The following is a 21,190-nucleotide window of genomic DNA, read 5'->3' as shown; positions in this document are numbered from 1 at the left end:
ACACCGAGGTAGATGTTAATAATGTATTTGTTTTTCTTCTGCTGTAGACGATTCATCAACGTGCAGAACTTTGTGTGTGTGTGTGTGTGTGTGTGTGTTTTATCAGCCGCTCTCATGTATAGAAAAAAGAAAAACCTAAAAGTTGCCAGGCCCGATACCGAAGCTGATCATTCACACAGAAGACCCCGTCCCCCCCCGTCCCCTCCTCTAACACTCGGCTCTTATTTGCTTTTCTTAAAGAAGCTCCGAGCCGCTCGCCAAGAGGAAGAAGAAGAAAACACTCCGATATTAAAATGTCAAGGAGACGGCTGCAAAATTCATGAGGTGGACGTTTGCTATTATCAGCGTGTCTGTGTTCGCCTGAGCCTCGAGTTCCCCAAAACCTGCCTCAGTATCAAGGGGGTGTGTGTGTGGGGGGGGGGGGTCTTTTGCATGTGTGTGTCCTATTTGTGATGATATCTCACTGGACTGCTGACTGTCTGCACTCGCAGCTTCTGAATTTCCTGTCATGTACCCTGACACACACACACACACAGGTATATGCACACACACACACACACACAGGTATATGCACACACACACACGCACACACTCCCCTTGGTGTCTTTGCTATTCTGTTTTCCCATCTCTCCCGTGACGCTCCCCGTCTAGTTGGCGTACCACTTGAGTGACAGTTCGTGGTTTGTCTGCGTATCCGTGGTTACGGCCCAGAGGCCTGTGCCGGGGGGACCCCGGAGCTGTCAGCGCTCTCTCTCTCTCTCTCTCTCTCTCCGAAATCCTGAAACCGGAGACGGATGGCCAGGAGCCCCCTCTGCCCCCGAGCCGCGTGCTCTCGCTCGCTCGTCTCTCTCTCTCTCTCCGCTCTTCATCCTCAGACCCTCCTCCCACACGGGGGAGAAAAGAAATATCTCTCTTTCGTTACCTGTCGGGGAGGGAAAAAGTTTGAGAGGCGGAATGAAGCTTCACCGGTAAAGTTCCCCTGTAACCGGCGGCGTGAATCCACCGGGGCGGAGGGCAGAACTGCCCTCAAGAAATCTAATGCTGCCCCTGATGTCGGGAGGAGGGGCAACACAAATATAATGTCACCCCCGTAGTTATTATCATCATTTAAAGAACTTGTCAAAAACGTCGTAGCCTCTACGACCCGGCCCAGAATCTAATCGTCTTATTATTGACATTTTAATGACATTTGCTCATATCCTGTAGGCCTCAATAAGTATTTTTTTATTATTTTTGAACAAAAGGTTATTTTACAAGTTTCAAAAAGTGCCCCCAATTTATTTTTAAATGCCCCTGGATGAAGTCAGTGGGCGAAAATGACCCATGAAACTTTCTGCTGGTGACATAACTCCTTTATCTTCTTCCTTTGGGTCCGAATACATTAATAAAACTGTTAAACTACCTTTTAGCTTTTCAAAATAAAAGTCTGATTCATCTACTGGAGAAGAAGTGGATTAAAACCTCTATAAATTCTTAAAACGATATCAAAACCCACTAAGGCAAATACAAAACAGGCATATGATCAACATTTATTCACTTCAGACTCACCCTGCCCTCACCCGAGTTCACCCGAGTTCACCCGCTCCGTATCTTCGGCGTGATGAAGTTTGACTCTCAGCGTTTTGTGAGGAACAGCTGTTCTGCTGGCTCTCGAATCTCGTGGATTCGCGGTCCCAAAGGGGAGCGGCGGCTGCAGCAGATCGTGTGTGTGTGTGTGTGTGTGTGTGTGTGTGTGTGTGTGTGTGTGTGTGTGTGTGTGTGTGTGTGTGTGTGTGTGTGTGTGTGTGTGTGTGTGTGTGTGTGTGTGTGTGTGTGTGTGTGTGTGTGTGTGTGTGTGTGTGTGTGTCACCAGCATCGACTGTCACTCGGCGCTCGAAGCCCCTCAACCAATGAGGAGCGAGAGATGAAGCCTCGAGTCGAGGCGGTTGTGGGAGTGGCCGGTTGTTTTGGGCTCTGGCGGCTCGGGGCGGTAGCAATGCTGCCAGAGAGAGTGTGTATATGTGTGTGTGTGTGATCTCTCAACCAGCTAATGAGAATATTTAACATTTGCTGAGCCCACAGTGTGTGTTGGAAGTCATTCATCACTCCGCTGATTCAGTCCTCCGCCGGTTTATATGTCGAGTGTGCGAAATGCTTCGCCAGAGGGCCGGGGGACGGGGGGGGGGGGAGGGGGGCGGAGCCTGAGAGGTGTGTCCAGTGCAAAGAAATCCACCTGGGTCACGGATCGGCCGACTCTGACTGCGAGCCTCTCTTCTGGAGTCCTGACGTGAATCCTTTTAGTCTATTTATGAAGCAAACAGGACGTCACGTGACCTGTGGGGACGGAGCTTTGAGCTAAATGCTAACGGCGGCTAACGATCACAATGCTTCTTAAAAATTATACGTTCATCACATTCACAATCGTCACCAGCCCTCAACGCGGAGTACGCCTGGCGCTGATGGGAACGTTCCGAGTGTTTTAGTCTTGAATTAAAATGTGAGAAATTTAAATGTTGGGCCCGATGAAGGCGTTTAATGAACATTATTATAATTCCTCCCGATGTTGACGGCCAACATGAGACGATGTGTCGTCTGTAATGCTCTAATGAAAATAATACCACCTTAAAGCCACTTCAACAGAGACGTGTAACCTCGTGAAACATTGTGATTTAGAGTTGAGCTCCGTGTTGGACGCACTCGGTGGGCGTTCTATGTCTTTATTGAGTCGCCGGGTGACGACTCACTCCCACCCTGCGGAGGGACGGTGCACCGTTGGATCACGCGGCGTAAAACGTGAGCGTTACCGCTGGCAACCTGCAGAAGAAGAAAGGACGACAACAACACAACGGTGCGGGAGGAAACCAAAACATCAAGAGCGAGATCTCTTAAAGCCACTCTACAAACGAGCCCCCCCCCATGCTGAGCCCCGCAATGGGGCGCTCCATTGTGCATCCCACTGCCCGATAACGTCTCAAAGACATCTTCCTCTTTCATGCGCTTCACTTGGTGACCTTCACATATCTCACACACACACACACACACACACACACACACACACGTGTGCCATTTCCCCGGGTATAACCTCCAGAGCCCGCCCCGTGTTTCTTGAGATGCGTATAACCGCTCGGTGACCGTGATGTAACCTCGCAAACAAGTGTGTGTGTGTGTGTGTGTGTGTGTGTGTGTGTGTGTGTGTGTGTGTGTGTGTGTGTGTGTGTGTGTGTGTGTGTGTGTGTGTGTGTGTGTGTGTGTGTGTGTGTGTGTGTGTGTGTGTGTGTGTGTGTGTGTGTGTGTGTGTGTGTGCTGGTCCCATAACAGAATAGCAGCCTTGCACTTTACCTGACCCCCCGCGGCGGCGGGAGCCCCATGACTATTTGATGAGCGCTCCCCGGGGCGGGGGGCGTGTCCGTCGTCTACAGCCACGGAGAATTACACCCCTCCCCCCCTTCTATGCTCACTGTAGATTTAGCCTCTTTTTTAAAAATTACTTATTCCTTTTTATTTTCCGACTGATGTTGAACGGCGCCTCTGAAGCGACGCCAACTCCCTCCTCAATTTTTTTATGTGACGCAACAGCCAGAGAACAGTGTGTGTGTGTGGGGGGGGGGGGGACATATTTAAAATCCAGACAGGAAATGTTAATTTCACATTTCTGGCCCAAACTGAGGAAGTTAAATGACACCAGTTGGATTGAATGAAGTGGTGACCCAAAGGTCAATTTCCCTGTTCCCGGTATCCGACGCCATCGCTCATGACCAGACGGCGAGATGGAGGTCGTATTTCACCTTTTTGTCTTTTGGTCGGATGCCGACTCGGCGGCGCTAATCTCGGGCGCCACCTTGAGACCGCGGCCGTCGTAAAGATCTCCTGAGCGCTCGGGATGAAGGGGACGGCCGACAGCGCTGTTCTCTGGGGGGGGGGGGGGTATTGGTTTTGCTCGTATCTGCCCGGTAACCAGCGCCATCACTCATGGCGGGGACGGGGGGGGGCAACTTTCCTGTCATATTTTTCTTATTTTTTCCTCTTTCTCAAAGCTTATTTAAATGTCTTTGCGTGGCCGGCGTTGACGTCTTCTTCTGTTACTCACACTGTATGAGGCCAACTACACACTTCCTATATTAGTGTGTGTGCGTGGGTGGATATGGTATATATAAATATATATGGCATATGAATACAAACCAGCAATAGGAGGACTTATGTGGTATAGCCGGACCATGCAGCGCGATTATTTTTGAATCGAACGGAGGAAACCAGGGATGAGAGTCTGGAAGTCAAACTAGACGACGGGGGACGAGTCGCCAAGTCAATGTTTTTATTCATTGTGTTACGTTGTTGTTCTGCGTGCGGTGGAAGCTCATTGGTCGCCCGACTCGTGCGCGCCGCTCCTCGTCTTCACGTCAACACATACTCATCGACGTTCCACCCGCTGGCCTCGTCCATAAATCCGTAAGCGTGGCTCAACGTGGCCGTCTGGGACAAATCGATATGAAGTTTCTGACGGATTAAAACCCCCATAATGTCTCGTGCCGTCTGGATAGCGAGTTAACGCGCAGCGGTTGTTTTGAGACGGATGTGAGCGGCGGGTAATAAGAATAGACGCGTACGATAATGGGAATAAATGTCCTCGCAGCGTGAGACGGCGTCTGGCGTCGTGGTTGTGGAACCAATCTTTTCCCACTCGGTGTAATTACCTCCGAGAGGATTTGGTTGATTGCGTTTTTTCTTTTCTTTCCGCCAGTCAATCTCCACCTCGTCACGCAGAATTAGACTTTGTTTAATTTTTACGGCAACGCGGAACTTTTACTGGCGCCAAATTTGAGCGGACGGCGGCGGTTTGGAACGCGGACGGTTTCGACCGCGCCGGGGGGGCAGATGGGAAAATATTTAAGAAAAAAGGAGAAGAGGGAACCGGCGTGCGGCGGTTTGCGCCTCCTTCAGATACGACGGAGTGTGTTTCTCTTTCTTCCGTCTGCTCCCTCGGTCCTTCTTCCTTTCATCTCCTGAGATATTCATTAAAAAAACACATCCAGACAAGAATAATGGACACTGTGAAACCACCTTTCATCTGGTGGGTGTGTGTGTGTGTGTGTGTGTGTGTGTGTGTGTGTGTGTGTGTGTGTGTGTGTGTGTGTGTGTGTGTGTGTGTGTGTGTGTGTGTGTGTGTGTGTGTGTGTGTGTGTGTGTGTGTGTGTGTGTGTGTGTGTGTGTGGGGCCGTCAGCCCGTGTTAATAATCACAAGAAGCCCGTCGAGGGCCGACAGACAGCGGAGAGGAATGGCTGCGCTTTGTGCTACTTTAGCTGTGTGTGTGTGTGTGTGTGTGTCAGTGGGGGAATAATGAGGGAGCAAAGCAGCGCTAAGATGTGCCGCGTTTTTAAATGTCAGTGTGTTGCAGAGGGTCCGACTCAGCCATGGGGGGGGGGGGGTTGCAGCTATTATATCACACATCATATTTCACTGTCTTTTTGGAGGAAGGACCACGAGGAGTTAACGGGGGGGGGGCACTTATTGCCTCGGCCGCCACGAGTAATAATGCAGAACAGTAACTTTGCATTTCGTGGCAGTGATTCTGCCCCTTTCTAATGTCCACCTCATCTCGCTGCTCCAGTGTCGGTGCCCTCCTCCTCTTCCTCTTCCTCCTCCTGAATCAGAGCCCAGTGAACAATAAGAGACTCTGGACTTCCAGAGTGGCAGAAATCAATACTTCTTCAAATTCATATGCAATGTAATTCCTGGTTTGGATTTCTAATGCAGGACAAGCTCTCATTTACAGATGTGTGTGTGTGTGTGTGTGTGTGTGACCGTGTGTGTGTGTGTGTGTGTGTGAGTGACCCCCTAAAAGACCAGATATCATATCCTCACCATATCCGATGAGCAACGTTCTGGCGCCGCTGATTGAATCGCCTCGTTATTGCATCACTGACCCCCCCCCCCCCCCTGTGTGTGTGTGTGATATTTGGGGGGGGGGTGGGGGGGTCTTGAGGCCGTAACCCAGGGAACAGTGACTCTTTTTCCTACCTTATTTATTTGCTTATTTCTTCATGTGCCGCGTTCCCGCTCTGGGGGATTCATGCTGCCGGTCCTCTTGCTCCTGATGGAGTTTTTATTTATATATTTTATATTTATTTTAATAAATTGAACGCGTGATCATCCAAATGCTTCAGTCTTCTTTTTTGGGGGGGGGGGATGAAACTAATTTTCAAAAGCTGCCGAGTCATTTTTTATGACGACTATCCCTGTTCTTCTTGCTCTTATTCTTATTTGTTTATTATTGTTTATTAGTGTTGTAAGTGAGTGATTGTTGCCGGGTCTTTATTCACGTGACGTCTCTCCATGTGTGTGAACTGTAACTCTGACCTTTGACCTCTATAGATCTCACGTTGGCCTCAGTTATTTGTAATCCCTCGTCTGTTTTACTTGGAGCTGTAAAAAAGACACAAAGCCATCACAACAACAACAATAACATTGTAACGTCTGTTGACACGTTGCTTTGTTTTTATAAGAAGAAAACATAATTAAACATTTTATAACGTTCTCAGAATGTGGATGTTTTATTTCTGACTTTTAAACACTTTCTGTAAGTTTTCACAGATTTCTCTCTCTCTCACTCTCTCTTTTGCTCTCTCTCTCTCATTGACAAACTTCTCTGCACACCGTTTTGGTGGACACACACACACACACACACCAAATGGTAATGATTTAAAATGAAATCCATCAAACATATATATATATTTTATATATATATTTTCTCTGTCGTGATATTGAATGACTTTAGTGGCGTAAAGTATTTGGTGAAAACTAAAACATGACCTCAGATTCCCGTGTGTATTAAATGTGTAAATAAGCCGTGTGACTCCACGCTGCTGTTTGACCTCCGGTGTTTATGCATCCCATAATATTCATGTACAAACACTTCAGGGCCGAGCGGCGTCCGGCGGCGGGAGAGACGAGCAAACGGAGCCTCTAATCCCAACGGCAAACACGGAGGGGGGGGGGGGAGGAGCCTCTGAGTTGTGGTGTTTTCATATTAAAGGCCTGGCGGGGGATTCCCAGAATAAGGAGGACCGGTTGTCATCTCGCCTCGACTAGACGATGGAGATATTTGGGGGGGGGGGGGTCTCCTGTAGGAAAGGGGATGTTGAGAGATAGCAGAGGACCCCCCCCCCCCCCCATGGAGGTGCGTTCACACGCTGCTCACATACTGTAGCTGCATGTGTGTGTTTGGGGGAATGAGGCACGCTGTGGTACAAATACAGGAAACACATTTCAACCAGGCGGGGAAGTTGTTGGAGAGAGAGAGAGAGACGGAGGGAGGGGGGGAGGAGAGGGGAGAGAGAGAGAGAGAGGCCGTCCCCAGCTGAGCGGCTGACTGAGGGTTTCGGGCCGCGGCGCTGACGGGAAGAGACCCGGGAGAGGAAACACGCCGCAGAAGAACATCTGAAGTTTCCGAGGGCTGCGGTGTTTATCTGTGTGAGAGAGAGAGAGAGAGAGGTGTGTTCATTTGGTGTCAACCTACTGTATGCATGGAGCAAAGGTGTGTGTGTGTGTGTGTGTGTGTGTGTGTGTGTGTGTGTGTGTGTGTGTGTGTGTGTGTGTGTGTGTGTGTGTGTGTGTGTGTGTGTGTGTGTGTGTGTGTGTGTGTGTGTGTGTGTGTGTGTGTGTGTGTGTATAGATAACACACACACTACATAATCCACTGTCATGGCGTCTCGGCTGCTTCGTCGTCTCCTCGGCGCCGTTTCTGTTTTAATGGGTTGCTTAAAAAGAGAAAATTGATTTCCTCCTGACGCCGGAGCACCACACCTGTCTCACTTCCTGTGAGGCTGTGAGACGGGTAAAGAGAGAGAGAGGGAAGGTGGGAAAGAAAGAGAGAGAGGGAGGGAGAGAGGTGAGAGACAGACAGAGGGGGGAGAGAGAGAGACATGGAGAGGGGGAGAGAGAGAGAAAAATGCTAAAAGTACAGAGTCAGACTGCAGAGGAACGGCAGAGTTCAGCTCCTCCCTCTTTCGACGCTCCCCGGCGAGGCGTCTGGCAGCCCGTCTGCGGTGGAGGGAGACGCCGATGAGCCCCCCCCCCCCTCACGATGAGGCCGCCCCCCCCCCCTCACGGGCGAGAGACACCGCGAGGCTCCGGGTTTTAACCACGCCGCTCATCTGGTGACGCTCTGCCACCAGCCATGACTAATGCACTGAGATATCCTCTCTCTCTCCTCACTGCACGCTCTATCGATTATTGAAATACTCTCCTACACCCCCCCTCCTGCTCCATTCCTCACACGCCCTCACAGCTTCTCTCTCTCTCTCGCTCGCCCTCCTCCCTCTATCTTGTACCATTCATTTGGCTAATTTGATATTTGGAGTCGATAGGGCTCTGAATGCAGTGTGTGTGTGGCTCTCTCTCTCATTTCTCTCTCCTCCGCCTTCTTCCCCCTCTCTCCCTCTCTCCCTCTTTTCCCCCCCATCTTCCTCCCAGAGCCGCGATAATGAAATCGCGGCTGCAGCCCTTCATCGTTATTTCTCCGATGTCTAAAGAGAGACTAACAGCTCTCTAATCCGCCGCCTCTGATTCGTTAAACTGACAGACATTTGCATAATTTAGCGCCTCTTCCCCTCCTCTTCCTCCTCTTCCTCCCCTCAAAGGTTGCGGCGCCTCCGTCTCTGAATGGAGCGGAAGGCTGTCGACACGAACGCCGTGTTTGATCAGATCTGACGACTTGTTTGTGGAGCGGCGCGGGGATCCGGAGAAGTGTGGCGGCCAAAAAAGACGGCGATTTCAAAGCAATCACGTTGGTCTTATACACACACGCACACACACACACACACACACACACACACACACACTCAGATACACACACTCACAGAGAGTTGAGTGCTACATGTTGCTTCTCTTCTGACAAGTCAACCTAATTCTTTTCACGGTTCTTGTACCTCCTCTGATTCGTCTCACCTTCTGGGTCACACACACACACACACACACACACACACACACACACACACACACACACACACACGCCTCAAGAAGAGCGTGATGCTCCACCTCCCGCGGCGCGGATGCGAGCGTCACCGGAGCCGCGTTGCTTTTCAAGAGCTCTCCGGTCTCTTCACGTTCCCCTGCATGAAGCTTACTTTTGGGTTTTTAATGTCGTCTTTTAAAAAAATATAGATTTATTTTCTTATTTTTAACTTCCATTGATTCCCGAGGACCGCCCCCCCCCCCCCCCCCCCGCCTCTCAGCGTGCACACAGGTGTTGGATTAACCTTGGGCGCCTGACGCGTGTCTCCAGGTAGCTTCAGTACCTTCGCCGTGATTAGCTCTAAAGTAGACCGTGTTGCTTTGAAGTCTCTCACACACACACACACACACACACACACACACACACACACACACACACACACACACACACACACACACTCGATGTAGCTTTTCACCAGAGATAAGTGGCTGCGCTGAGACCCCCTCCACCTCCACCCCCCTTACCTCCATGCATTAATGAGAGAGATGCGGCACCAGGTGCCCTCTGGGAGACAGAGAGGAAGAGGAGGATGAAGAGGAGGGGGTGAAAGGGGGGGGGGGGGTAATGTGGTTTGGCATTTTCGCGGCCTTCATTTTTTTTCTTCCTAATGGCGCTTTGGTCTCGCTGGGATTATGCAGCCGCTGCCGCTGTGTCACGGTCGTTAAACAGCAGCGTGCCTGCAGGTGTGTGTGTGTGTGGGGGGGGTCGCGAGGTGGAAGTGTCAGGAGAGTGGAAAATGTTCTCCGAAGGAAACGTCCGGAGGCAGGCGACCTTTTATCAAATGGAAGCGGCCTGAGGGAGTGCGTGAAATAGCGGCCGTCTGATTGGTCGCTGTGCGGGGGGGGGGCGGGGGGGGGGGATCCAAAAGAAACTGCTCATGCGTAACTAATGGCTCGCAAAATAATAATAACCCGTCTGGAAGTTCTTCTTCTTCTTCTTCTTCTTCTTCTTCTTCTTCTTCTTCCGCTCCTCGGATTTTTATTTATTTATACATATATTTTTGTATTCAACTTTTCGTTTTCGTTTTTTTTTTAACAGGGCAATTAAAATGAAATGTCTCCCAAAGAAAAGCACTCTGCCCTAATGAACGTTCTGGAGGGACTCCTCGAGAAAAAGTCTGGAGGAGTTTATAAAAGACACCACCTTCGCCCCCTTGTCTCCTCCCTCCTTGTTGCCTTAAAGACACCACCTTCACCCCCTTGTCTCCTCCCTCCTTGTTGCCTTAAAGACACCACCTTCACCCCCTTGTCTCCTCCCTCCTTGTTGCCTTAAAGACACCAGCTTCACCCCCTTGTCTCCTCCCTCCTTGTTGCCTTTACTTTCTTTCCATTTGTAGACCTCCGACACGAACCGGCCACACGGGCAGCGGGCGTGTTTTCCACGTTAAAAAACACGTTGCTTTCTCTCGTGCGTGTGTGTGTGTGTGTGTACCTGCTCCGGTGAGCCTCGGGCTGCCCCCCCCCCCCCCCCCCCCCAGGGCATATCAAATTTCACATTTCACAGGGTTTTTTTTCTTCGCCCACCGTCACCGAGCTGCTGAGCACCGGGAATATTAGACGCATATTTATTTTCCTCTCTCCGGATGCTCGACGCCTCTCTCTCTCTCTCGCTCTCTCTCTCTCTCTTGCTCTCTCTCTCTCTCCTCAGTCTCTCTCTCTCTCTCTACATGCACACGTCGTGTTTTGTTCCCTGCCGGAGGTCAAAAGGCCGCGGTACTGCCCCCCCCCCCCCGGTGTGTTCCATTAGCACCCATTTCCAATTCCACGTGAAAAGCACATTTAACACCAGGCGAGTTGTTTGTCCCCCGCGCGTTGGAAATGAGACGCGGCCGGTTTCAAACGCTCCTCTCCTCGCTCAGGTCCCCGTGGCGTCCGCGGCCCCGTTCGATGGCGGTGGGACGGCGAGCGGCGGCGCCCGTGTCTCGTTCCTTTTGTCACGGGGACGCCGTCGTTAGAGCGACGCAGCGCTGCGTGGTCGGCTAATTAAGGGGGGGGGGGGGCTTTTAATTGCTCGGTGCTCCCCTGTTTGGGACCCACAATGCACCTGGACTCATCCGTCTCCTCTAGGGAATGGAAAGACGAGTGTGAGTGTTGAGGGAACGACGTCAGGGGCCTCCAGATGCCGGACTGCACCATTTTTTGGGCGGGGGGGGGGGGGGAGTTGGCTCCTAGATGAGGACAGTTGGCTCCTAGATGAGGACAGTTGGTTCCTAGATGAGGACAGTTGGCTCCTAGATGAGGACAGTTGGTTCCTAGATGAGGACAGTTGGTTCCTAGATGAGGACAGTTGGCTCCTGGATGAGGACAGTTGGCTCCTAGATGAGGACAGTTGGCTCCTAGATGAGGACAGTTGGTTCCTAGATGAGGACAGTTGGCTCCTGGATGAGGACAGTTGGCTCCTGGATGAGGACAGTTGGCTCCTAGATGAGGACAGTTGGCTCCTAGAGGAGGGCAGTTGGCTCCTAGAGGAGGACAGTTGGCTCCTAGATGAGGACAGTTGGCTCCTAGAGGAGGACAGTTGGCTCCTAGAGGAGGGCAGTTGGCTCCTAGATGAGGACAGTTGGCTCCTAGAGGACAGTTGGCTCCTAGAGGAGGACAGTTGGCTCCTAGATGAGGACAGTTGGCTCCTGGATGAGGACAGTTGGCTCCTAGAGGAGGACAGTTGGCTCCTAGATGAGGACAGTTGGCTCCTAGAGGAGGACAGTTGGCTCCTAGATGAGGACAGTTGGCTCCTAGATGAGGACAGTTGGCTCCTGGATGAGGACAGTTGGCTCCTGGATGAGGACAGTTGGCTCCTGGATGAGGACAGTTGGCTCCTAGATGAGGACAGTTGGCTCCTGGATGAGGACAGTTGGCTCCTGGATGAGGACAGTTGGCTCCTGGATGAGGACAGTTGGCTCCTAGATGAGGACAGTTGGCTCCTGGATGAGGACAGTTGGCTCCTAGATGAGGACAGTTGACTCCTAGATGAGGACAGTTGGCTCCTGGATGAGGACAGTTGGCTCCTAGATGAGGACAGTTGGCTCCTGGATGAGGACAGTTGGCTCCTGGATGAGGACAGTTGGCTCCTGGATGAGGACAGTTGGCTCCTAGATGAGGACAGTTGGCTCCTGGATGAGGACAGTTGGCTCCTAGATGAGGACAGTTGACTCCTAGATGAGGACAGTTGACTCCTAGATGAGGACAGTTGACTCCTAGATGAGGACAGTTGGCTCCTAGAGGAGGACAGTTGGCTCCTAGATGAGGACAGTTGGCTCCTAGATGAGGACAGTTGGCTCCTGGATGAGGACAGTTGGCTCCTGGATGAGGACAGTTGGCTCCTAGATGAGGACAGTTGGCCCCTGGATAGTTGGTAAGGCATCCATCTCTTTTCCTCATCCATCATCCTGACCGCGTAACAGGAGTCGTGTCTCGCGGCGTCGAGTTTCAGACGCCTCCTCTTCAGCTCCCCGACGCCGGTGGGGCCCGGTTCCCTCGGTTCCCCCGGTTCCCCAGACGGCCATCGCTCGTTTCATCGTCACTTCTACAACTTCGAGTTTAGCCGACGTCCGTCAAGTGGAAACCTGTCCCGTGATTATTGGATCATCGGTCCCCCCCCCCCCCCCCCGTGGCAGTTGTCCGCTGGTGCATCGACGCCGCCGGCGTCCCGTTTAGCCGGTGCATTCGTCTCCATTTGCCCGTCCATTAATCTCCCCTCTTTACTGTAACCCATCCCCGGCTAGCCGGAGCAGAGGAGACGCCCCATTACTTATTCAGCACCACTTTACGGCGGGCCCGGTCCGTCCAGGGGCCGCACTCGCTTACGGGAACAACGTTGGCCGAGCCGTCTCGAAAGAACGCCGCGGCGAGCGGAGGATGAGGATTGAGCTGGAGTCGGAGTCAATAAAAGACATCGAGGAGGAGGAGGAGGAGGAGGATGATGTGGGCCCCCTGCGGTCACATGGTCAAGTGAAGGTCAACCTGCCCTGGTAATCCGGCGGCTCTCTGGACGGCGAAGGGCGGACGGATTAGTGACGGAGAAGGTTGGGAAAAAAAGTTGGCCGTGCCTTCGACATCCCCCTTTTTAAAAATAAATCGATGTGGGAGGAGGAGGAGGAGGAGGAAGAGGAGGAGGAGAAGGGCTTCTATACTCACGTAATGAAATCTTTTTTTCTCGTATTATGGTGGATCCTTGTTTCTGAGGAGAGCTTTGATGCATTGAGAGCTCATGAGAGAGGACGCATGATGGAGAGAGAGACGGAGGAAGAGATAGACGGAGGGAGATAGGGAAGGAGAGCGAGAGATAGACAGACAAAGGGCAAGAGGGAAGGAGGGAGGGAGAAGGAGGGAGAGAGAGGGAGGGAGAAGGAGAGAGAAATAGGGAGGGAGAGAGAAAGAGGGATGGAGAAGGAGAGAGAAAGAGGGAGGGAGAAGGAGAGGGAGGGAGGGAGGGAGAGAGAGAGACAGAGAAAGAGAAGAGATGGAGAGGAGGACAAGCTGTGGTCGCCTCACCCGGCGTATCAAGATCCACCTGCTTTTTATCTGAGTGCCGGTCCAGCCGCCCAGGCCTATACATCACCCCCCCCACACACACACACACACACCCTCTCCCCCTCTCCCCCCTCCCTCTCTATATTGCGGCGCATCACCCTCTGCTACATATTAAAAAGAGGGATCGTGGCTGCTTCGCTGTTATTGCTGGAAAAGTGATTTACCACGTGTCCACATGCCACCTTATTGATTAAAGAACATGCGTGTCTGTGTGTCTGTGTGTGTCTGTGTGTGTCTGTGTGTGTGTCTGTGTCTGTGTGTGTGTGTGTGTGTGTCTGTGTGTGTGTGTATGTCTGTGTGTGTGTGTGTGGATGTGTGTGTCTGTGTCTGTGTGTCTGTGTGTGTGTGTATGTGTCTGTGTGTGTGTCTGTGTGTGTGTCTGTGTGTGTGTGTATGTGTGTGTCTGTGTGTGTCTGTGTGTGTGTGTGTGTGTGTGTGGCTTTCTCATTCTCCCCCTCAGTCATTGCTTCTCCTCCTCTCCTCCTTTTATCTTTCACTTCACTTCCGCTATCTCTGATGTTGCCCACTGCTTCCCCGTCTCTCTCTCTCTCTCTCTCTCTTTGTCGCGCTCTCTCTTTCTCACACACACACACACTATTATTCCACCACTGTCTCTCTCTCTCGGCCCTGGACTCATGTGGCTGATTGTGTGTGAGACTACAGCTGATACACGAGGGAAGAAGGGATGGAGGGAGGGAGGGAGGGAGTAAAAATACGAGAAAGATGAAGGGAGAAAAAAAAGTATTCTATCTTCTTTAGCTGCAGAAGAATTAAAATGTATTTTAAAAATACTTCCACACATCCTGTGGAAGTGCTCCGGGGGGGGGGGGGGGGGTGAGTCAAAACTAGTTTTCATCATCGCTCCATCTCCAGGTTATTAATCCATCGATCGATTGGTTTTTACCAAAAGTTCCCGCAGCCCGAGATTGGAGACGTTGTTGGCGTACGACCAAATATGGGCAAAGCTACAGACTCCGCCTCTTAATGTCGAGCGCTAATGTGCAAATATGATCACGCTAAAGGAAGGAGAGACATTTAACCTGCTAGCACGTTAGCTGGTTAGCACGCTGAAGAAAGCAAATATGTCGCTAATCTGGACAAAAACGATCCTGAACTCTTGTTTATTCTTTATTTAATCTCATTATTTGATCCCGCCCCTTTTAAAGATCCTTATTCTGAAGTGGAGGATGTTCTCACGACCCTACGGTAGCATTACAATGCTGTTTCCTTTCCTAGCTCCCTAGTCCAAGGTGGGAGGAGGCCCCTCCCCCCGTCGGGTCTGATTCTCTCCGTCAGGGTGGAGAACGAGGCGGAGACGGAGCACCTCCTCCTCCCTCCAGTGGACTCCTCATTCTCCTCATCATTACCTTCTCCTTCTCCTGGTGGTCGTTTTCGGTGGCCTCTCTTCATTTGTTCATTCCTCTCCGGGGGCCGTTAACCTCCGACTGTGTTCATACACATGTGACGAGGAGGAGGAGGAGGAGGAGGAGGAGGAGGGCTTCGAGTGGAAGACAAAAAAACACCTGTATTATTATTCTCCTTCTTATTCCTCTTCCTTCTTTATTTTCCATCTTCTTCCTCCTCCTTCTCATCCTCCTCCTTATTCATCCTCCTCCTTCTCATCCTCTTTCTTCTTCTTCATCCTCCTCCTTATTCGTCCTCCTCCTTCTCATCCTCCTTCTTCTTCCTCCTCCTTCTTCATCCTCCTCCTCCTTCTCATCCTCCTTCTTCTACATCCTCCTCCTTCATCCTCCTCCTTCTCATCCTCCTTCCTCCTTCTTATTCGTCCTCCTCCTTCTTCTTCATCCTCCTCCTTATTCATCCTCCTCCTTCTCATCCTCCTTCTTCATCGTCCTCCCTCCTCCTCCTTCTTCTTCATCCTCCTCCTCATCCTCCTCCTTCCTCCTCCTCCTTCTTCATCCTCCTCCTCCTTCTCATCCTCCTTCTTCTACATCCTCCTCCTTCATCCTCCTCCTTCTCATCCTCCTCCTTCTTATTCATCCTCCTTCTTCATCGTCCTCCCTCGTCCTCCTTTTTCTTCATCATCCTCCTTCTTCTTCTTCATCCTCCTCCTTATTCTTCCTCCTCCTTCTCATCCTCCTTCTTCTTCATCCTCCTCCTTCTCATCCTCCTCCTTCTTCATCCTCCTTCTCATCCTCCTCCTTATTCTTCCTCCTCCTTCTCCTTCTTCTTCATCCTCCTCCTCCTTCTCATCCTCTTTCTTCTTCTTCCTCCTCCTTCTCATCCTCCTTCTTCTTCTTCATCCTCCTCCTCCTTCTCATCCTCTTTCTTCTTCTTCCTCCTCCTCATCCTCCTTCTTCTTCTTCATCCTCCTCCTCCTCCTCCGTCCGTGTGACACGAGGCTGAAGTGACACTCGTGTGTTTTTTGAGAGCGAGACGTCGTTGCCGGAACGACTGCAGCGGCGTCACCGCGGCGACCGCCCTTTGGAAAGGTTGAGATTTGAGAAGATTAATATGAGTTTGATCAAACTGGAAGGAGGAGTGGGGGGGGGGGGGGGGGTATTGTTTTTGGCTGGAGTCGGCCCGGACACACGGCAGCCGTCGGAGGTGAGAGCAGATAGCCCGGGCTTCACGGAGCTGTCCTGTGTGTGTGTGTGTGTGTGTGTGTGTGTGTGTGTGTGTGTGTGTGTGTGTGTGTGTGTGTGTGTGTGTGTGTGTGTGTGTGTACATAACATGTATGAATATCATGCCCGGTTTTACTTCCTCTTTAATATAATCGACTCTCTGACGTCGACCTTTTTGATTTCTTGGATGTTCCCTTCGTTGCCGTTTCTAATCCCTTAAAGGTGGCGTTTGGTATCCGCTCATCTTAAAGTCACTCCTCCGCTCCTCTGCCTGTTTTCAAATTATTCTCTTCATTTTTTTCTTTCTCCCCAATGTCGTGAATGACACGAGCACTAAAATAATCATCATAAAGGAAAAGCTGACGGCTCAAACCAGCTTGGATAGGGAGGAGGCTCAAAAAAGGTACAGGCTCCTCCCACTTATTCTTCTAGCAGAGCATCACATCACCGGCTGGAGTCCAGATAAGAGACATACAGCCTGACTTGGGGGGGGGGGGGGGGTGGAGAATCCGGGGATTCAAACCAATTTTTTTTCAAGTCACACACACACACACACACACACACACACACACACTGCTTCCAGGAACCCAAGTTCCAATGTGTAGAAGGTGTCTTAACACGCTCTGTGGTTTGAGGGTTAGGGTCAACCTGCAGGACCGGGCCTCTCCACCGTGTGTGTGTGTGTGTGTGTGTGTGTGTGTGTGTGTGTGTGTGTGTGTGTGTGTGTGTGTGTGTGTGTGTGTGTGTGTGTGTGTGTGTGTGTGTGTGTGTGTGTGTGTGTGTGTGTGTGTGTGTGTGTGTGTGTGTGTGTGTGTGTGTGTGTGTGTGTGGGTGGTCCAAGTAGCCGAGGATGCGACCGCGTGCCGCGCCGGCTTCTCACACTGAAGGTCAGCGGGCGTCGCAAACTCCTACATCACTGTCGCCGGGGGGTCCGCTCCTCCTCCGCCTCCTCTTCTTTTTTTATCCACTCCCTCACCGCCGCTCCTCCGTCATTGATGTGTGTGTGTGTGTCATCTCGATCTCTCCTCCGGCTCGGCCGTGCACTCTGAGCCCGGCGGCGTGTTGAAAGAGATGGATGCTCGCCGCCGCCGCCGCCGCCCTCGCTCATCTCCGCTGCAGCCATTTAGAAAATTAAGTCACTGTTCTCGCGGAGCGACACACACACACACTCACACACACACACACACACACTCACACACACTCACACTCACACACACACACACACACACACACACACTCACACTCACTCACACTCACACTCACGCTCACACACACACACACACGTGATCGCGTGCGTGTTGATGGAATAATACACATGTCCAGTAGTTGCAGTAATGTAGCTGTGTGTGTGTGTGTGTGTGTGACATCACCGATGAGAGCTGTTTGTTTTCATGTCGTTGTTGTTGTTGTTTTTTTAATTTAGAGAACAGAGAAATGTGCAGAAAGGATGCAGCGGAGAGAGGAAAGACGACAGCTGCTGCCATGCGGACCACAGAGAATACACACACACACACACACACACACACACAGGCATAAGCACACTGGCGTGATTGGCGTCTTGAAACCCGCTGCTCCCACACAACGTAGAGAAGACACACACACACTGAAACCCGCTGCTCCTCCTCTCCTCCTCTCTCCTCCTCTCTGCTCCTCTCTGCTCCTCCTCTCTGCTCCTCACCGCGGTCGTCCCCCGGCTTGCCGGCTGCCGGTGAAACTCGGGGTCGTCCCACGCTGGTTTTTTTTCATCAGGCAAAAAGTGAAGCCGCAGCCCAGTTTGTTCAGACTGTGGGAGGCATCACACACACGCACACACACACACACACACACACACACACACACACACACACACACAGGTTTGACAGAATTGCGCTGAAACACACCGAGGGGGATGTTTCGCTGTCGGTGGCTCAGGTACATGCAATATATCTCACTCTTAAGAACCCCTCCCCCCCCCCCCTTTGTATCCGCTTTGAATGATCCGGCCCTTTGCCTTCACGATCGGGAAGCCCCTGTCTCGGGTGTGTGAGTGTGTGTCACCCACCGGTGTTTTCATCCATCATGGTGTCAGATTAATGTGCAGGGTGCCGTCGTCTCCTCCGGAAAAACCTCCGGCGCACCAACCGGAACGGGCCCGGGTGAGATCAGGGAGGTGAAACGGCGAGGCGCCGCATTCAAATCGGTGCAGGGATCTGCCCCCCCACCCACACACACACACACACACACCCCCACCTCCACACCAGGGTTCAGCTTTTTATTTGAGTGTCAGAATGCAGCTGCTCCAAGTCGACCCGTCTAATCATCCGCTAAGACGGAAGCTATTTACGGTCTTTATGGCGCCTAAGCTGGTGGGCCCTGTGTGTGTGTGTGGCTGCGCTCCGTGTCTCTGGACCCCACTCAGACCTCTAATGAGGTGCACGAGTTGTTGCTAAGTGCTAATTCCCCTCAAAACCCGCCGGGGATTAATTGGACTCGGCGAATTCGCCGAGAAATCCACCCGGCGGACGGACTCGCTGGGCTGCAGGCCGGCAGGTAGCGGCGCGCACACACACACACACACACACACACACACACACACACACACACACACACACAGAGCCCATGCAATAGACTTCATTATTTCCTTCCGTGTGTTTGCCTTCCTCTGGCTTCTGCTCTGTGTGTGTGTGTGTGTGTGTGTGTGTGTGTCTCCCCTCCTTTCAATTTTCTGCAACATCAATTTGGTTTTCTCTCCGTTTCGCGTCCTGAAGACGAGGCGAGAGTTAAAAATACCCAGAAGCCCCGGCTCTCCTCTGGCAGATCGGTTTGCTTCATCAATCAATAAGAGAGAAACAACAAGGAGCTCGTCTCCAAAGGAAGAACGCATTTATTACCGTGTACTCAGAACTCAGTTAGCCGTGTTTTAGTGTTGACGGCACATCGCTTAATTAATGCGTGTGTGTGCGCGCCATCAGAATGGAGACTGCATCTTCATCATCTGGAGGAGGAGGAGGAGGAGGAGGAGGAGGAGGAGGAGGAGTTCTCCGGACTATTCTTGTACCGACCGTCTCTCCCATTATTTAAATATCCACGAAGACCCTTTGTTGTCCTGGAGGAACTGTGTGTGTGTGTGTGTGTGTGTGTGTGTGTGTGTGTGTGTGTGTGTGTGTGTGTGTGTGTGTGTGTGTGTGTGTGTGTGTGTGTGTGTGTGTGTGTGTGTGTGTGTGTGTGTGTGTGTGTGTGTGTGTGTGTGTGCGCGTGCGCGCCAACGGGTCAATAGGAGTAAACACTGCTACGGATTGGAACCAGAGCCCTTCCTCTTGGGGGAGTATCGGGCATCAGACTGGAGGAGGAAGAGGAGGAAGAGGAAAGGGGGGGAGGAGGAGAGAATGTGCCAGCAAAGCAAACATCACACCCGAGAACCAAAGTGTGACATGCAAAACCCTCCTCTCTATTTCAGGCTACACACACACACACACACTCTCTTACTGCTGGTTTCTTACTGCTGGTTTCTTACTGCTGGTTTCATCTCATTTGCTCGCTCCGGCTCGCTCCGCCACGCTCCGTCCATCTGTTGCGCTCCATCTTTCCTCTCGTCTATCTGCGGCTCAATGCGTATTCCCACATGTTTTTTTTTAACACACACACGGACACACACACACGGACACACACGGACAGACACACACGGACACACACGCCGCCTCGGAGTGACAGATGCTGTTCCCCGTGGTGCCATCTCACGTTCCCACCTGCCAGATAACTTTTTTTCTTCTTCCTCCTATTTGGATGATAAGCCGCACGCCGGCGTTATCGGACACCCGAGACGTGCGCCGCGGAGGGGGCGGGGCCTGAGCTGCGTCTCCTTTCGTATAGACCTGGCACGCCGCGCGCCGGAAACATCGCACGCTGGCTGCAATTATAGACGTGCTAGAATAGTCGAGAAGACACACACACACACACACACACACACACACACACCTCCTGCAACACTCCCGACATGACTGGCAGCTCGATGGGCAATCCAGTCACTCGGCTCGTTGGGTCTGATTGCTGACTCTGTATTTTTCTCACCAACTTTTCATTCCTCTTCTTTTTCCCGCCTCCTCGTCTTCCTCTTCTTCGTCTTCGTTCGGTTGCCCCCGGCGCTCGCTGAGGGATTAGTGATCGTAATCGTTTGTTTCGCTCTTTCATCCCGAGCTGTTGTTCCGAGACCCGTCTGGAGGCCTTCAGGTGAGCGGGCGCCGGAGAGCTCGCTCAGCGCCGGAACGCCGTCATTAGTTTCTCTTCTGGAATTGTGAGAAGAGGCTTTTAGGGGGGGGGGGGAGGGGGGAAGGAAGGAAAGAGGGAGAGGCAGGGAGGGAGAGAGGGAGGGAAGGAGAGGGAGGAAGGGGGATGGAGAGGGAGGGAGGGAAAGAAGGATGGAGAGGAGGGAGGGAAGGAGAGGGAGGGAGGGAAGGAAGGAGGAAGAGGGGGAGAGATCTCTTTTTTATCACCTCAAGGTGACTTGGGTTCCTACACACACACACACACACACACACGCACACACACACACACACACACAAAGAGGAGTCGTTAGAGGAGTCTCAGCAACGCGGCGAGGAGAATCTGACATGTCGTGGGATTTGTTTCTCCTCACCTATAGAGGAATTCTTTATAGGCTCCTCCCCTTTTTAGAGAGAACACTGCACGAGGGCCGATGCTCTGGTCACTCACACACACACACACACACACACACACACACACACACACACACTGTCCCATCATTCCTGCTTGTGTAATCTCAAATCACGTACTCTATTGATTATGACCTACTCTGTGTGTGTGTGTGTGTGTGTGTGTGCGCGCGTGCCTGTGTGTGTGTGTGTGTGTGTGTGACGGTGGACTCCGGTTCTGGAGGTATTTTAAACTTACTCCTGACCACTGCAGTGGTTTCCGTGGTTACCATGGTTACCCAAGAGCAGCGGATCTGAAAGCGCATACAAACTACTAATTCAGAGTTTATTGTTTATTATTATCCATTTGATAATAGACGATCTGAAGTACGTTTCTCTCCTGATTGTTGTCATAATAATAGTAATAAAAGTGCCAAGTGACTAACAACAACAACGAA

General features: G+C 51.7%; 1 protein-coding gene across 3 annotated transcripts in view; it reads left to right on the top strand.

Moving 5' to 3' along the window:
- The window catches only part of LOC130202507 (kelch-like protein 29), a 180,056-nt gene that overhangs the window by 38,721 nt on the left and 120,145 nt on the right, over positions 1-21,190 (top strand). The window contains exon 1 of one of the 3 annotated variants that reach the window (XM_056428105.1): positions 8,682-8,762. The exons of the other annotated variants lie outside the window; for them this stretch is intronic. The gene's annotated coding sequence lies outside the window, so the exon portion shown is untranslated. Of the gene's footprint in view, positions 1-8,681; positions 8,763-21,190 lie in introns of those variants that run through there. 3 annotated transcript variants of the gene reach the window in all.

This window comes from Pseudoliparis swirei, chromosome 12 (assembly GCF_029220125.1).
Source record: "Pseudoliparis swirei isolate HS2019 ecotype Mariana Trench chromosome 12, NWPU_hadal_v1, whole genome shotgun sequence".
Lineage (NCBI taxonomy): Eukaryota > Metazoa > Chordata > Actinopteri > Perciformes > Liparidae > Pseudoliparis > Pseudoliparis swirei.
The sequence above is the reverse complement of the archived record's forward strand: the minus strand, read 5'-3'. Positions and strand labels throughout refer to the sequence as shown.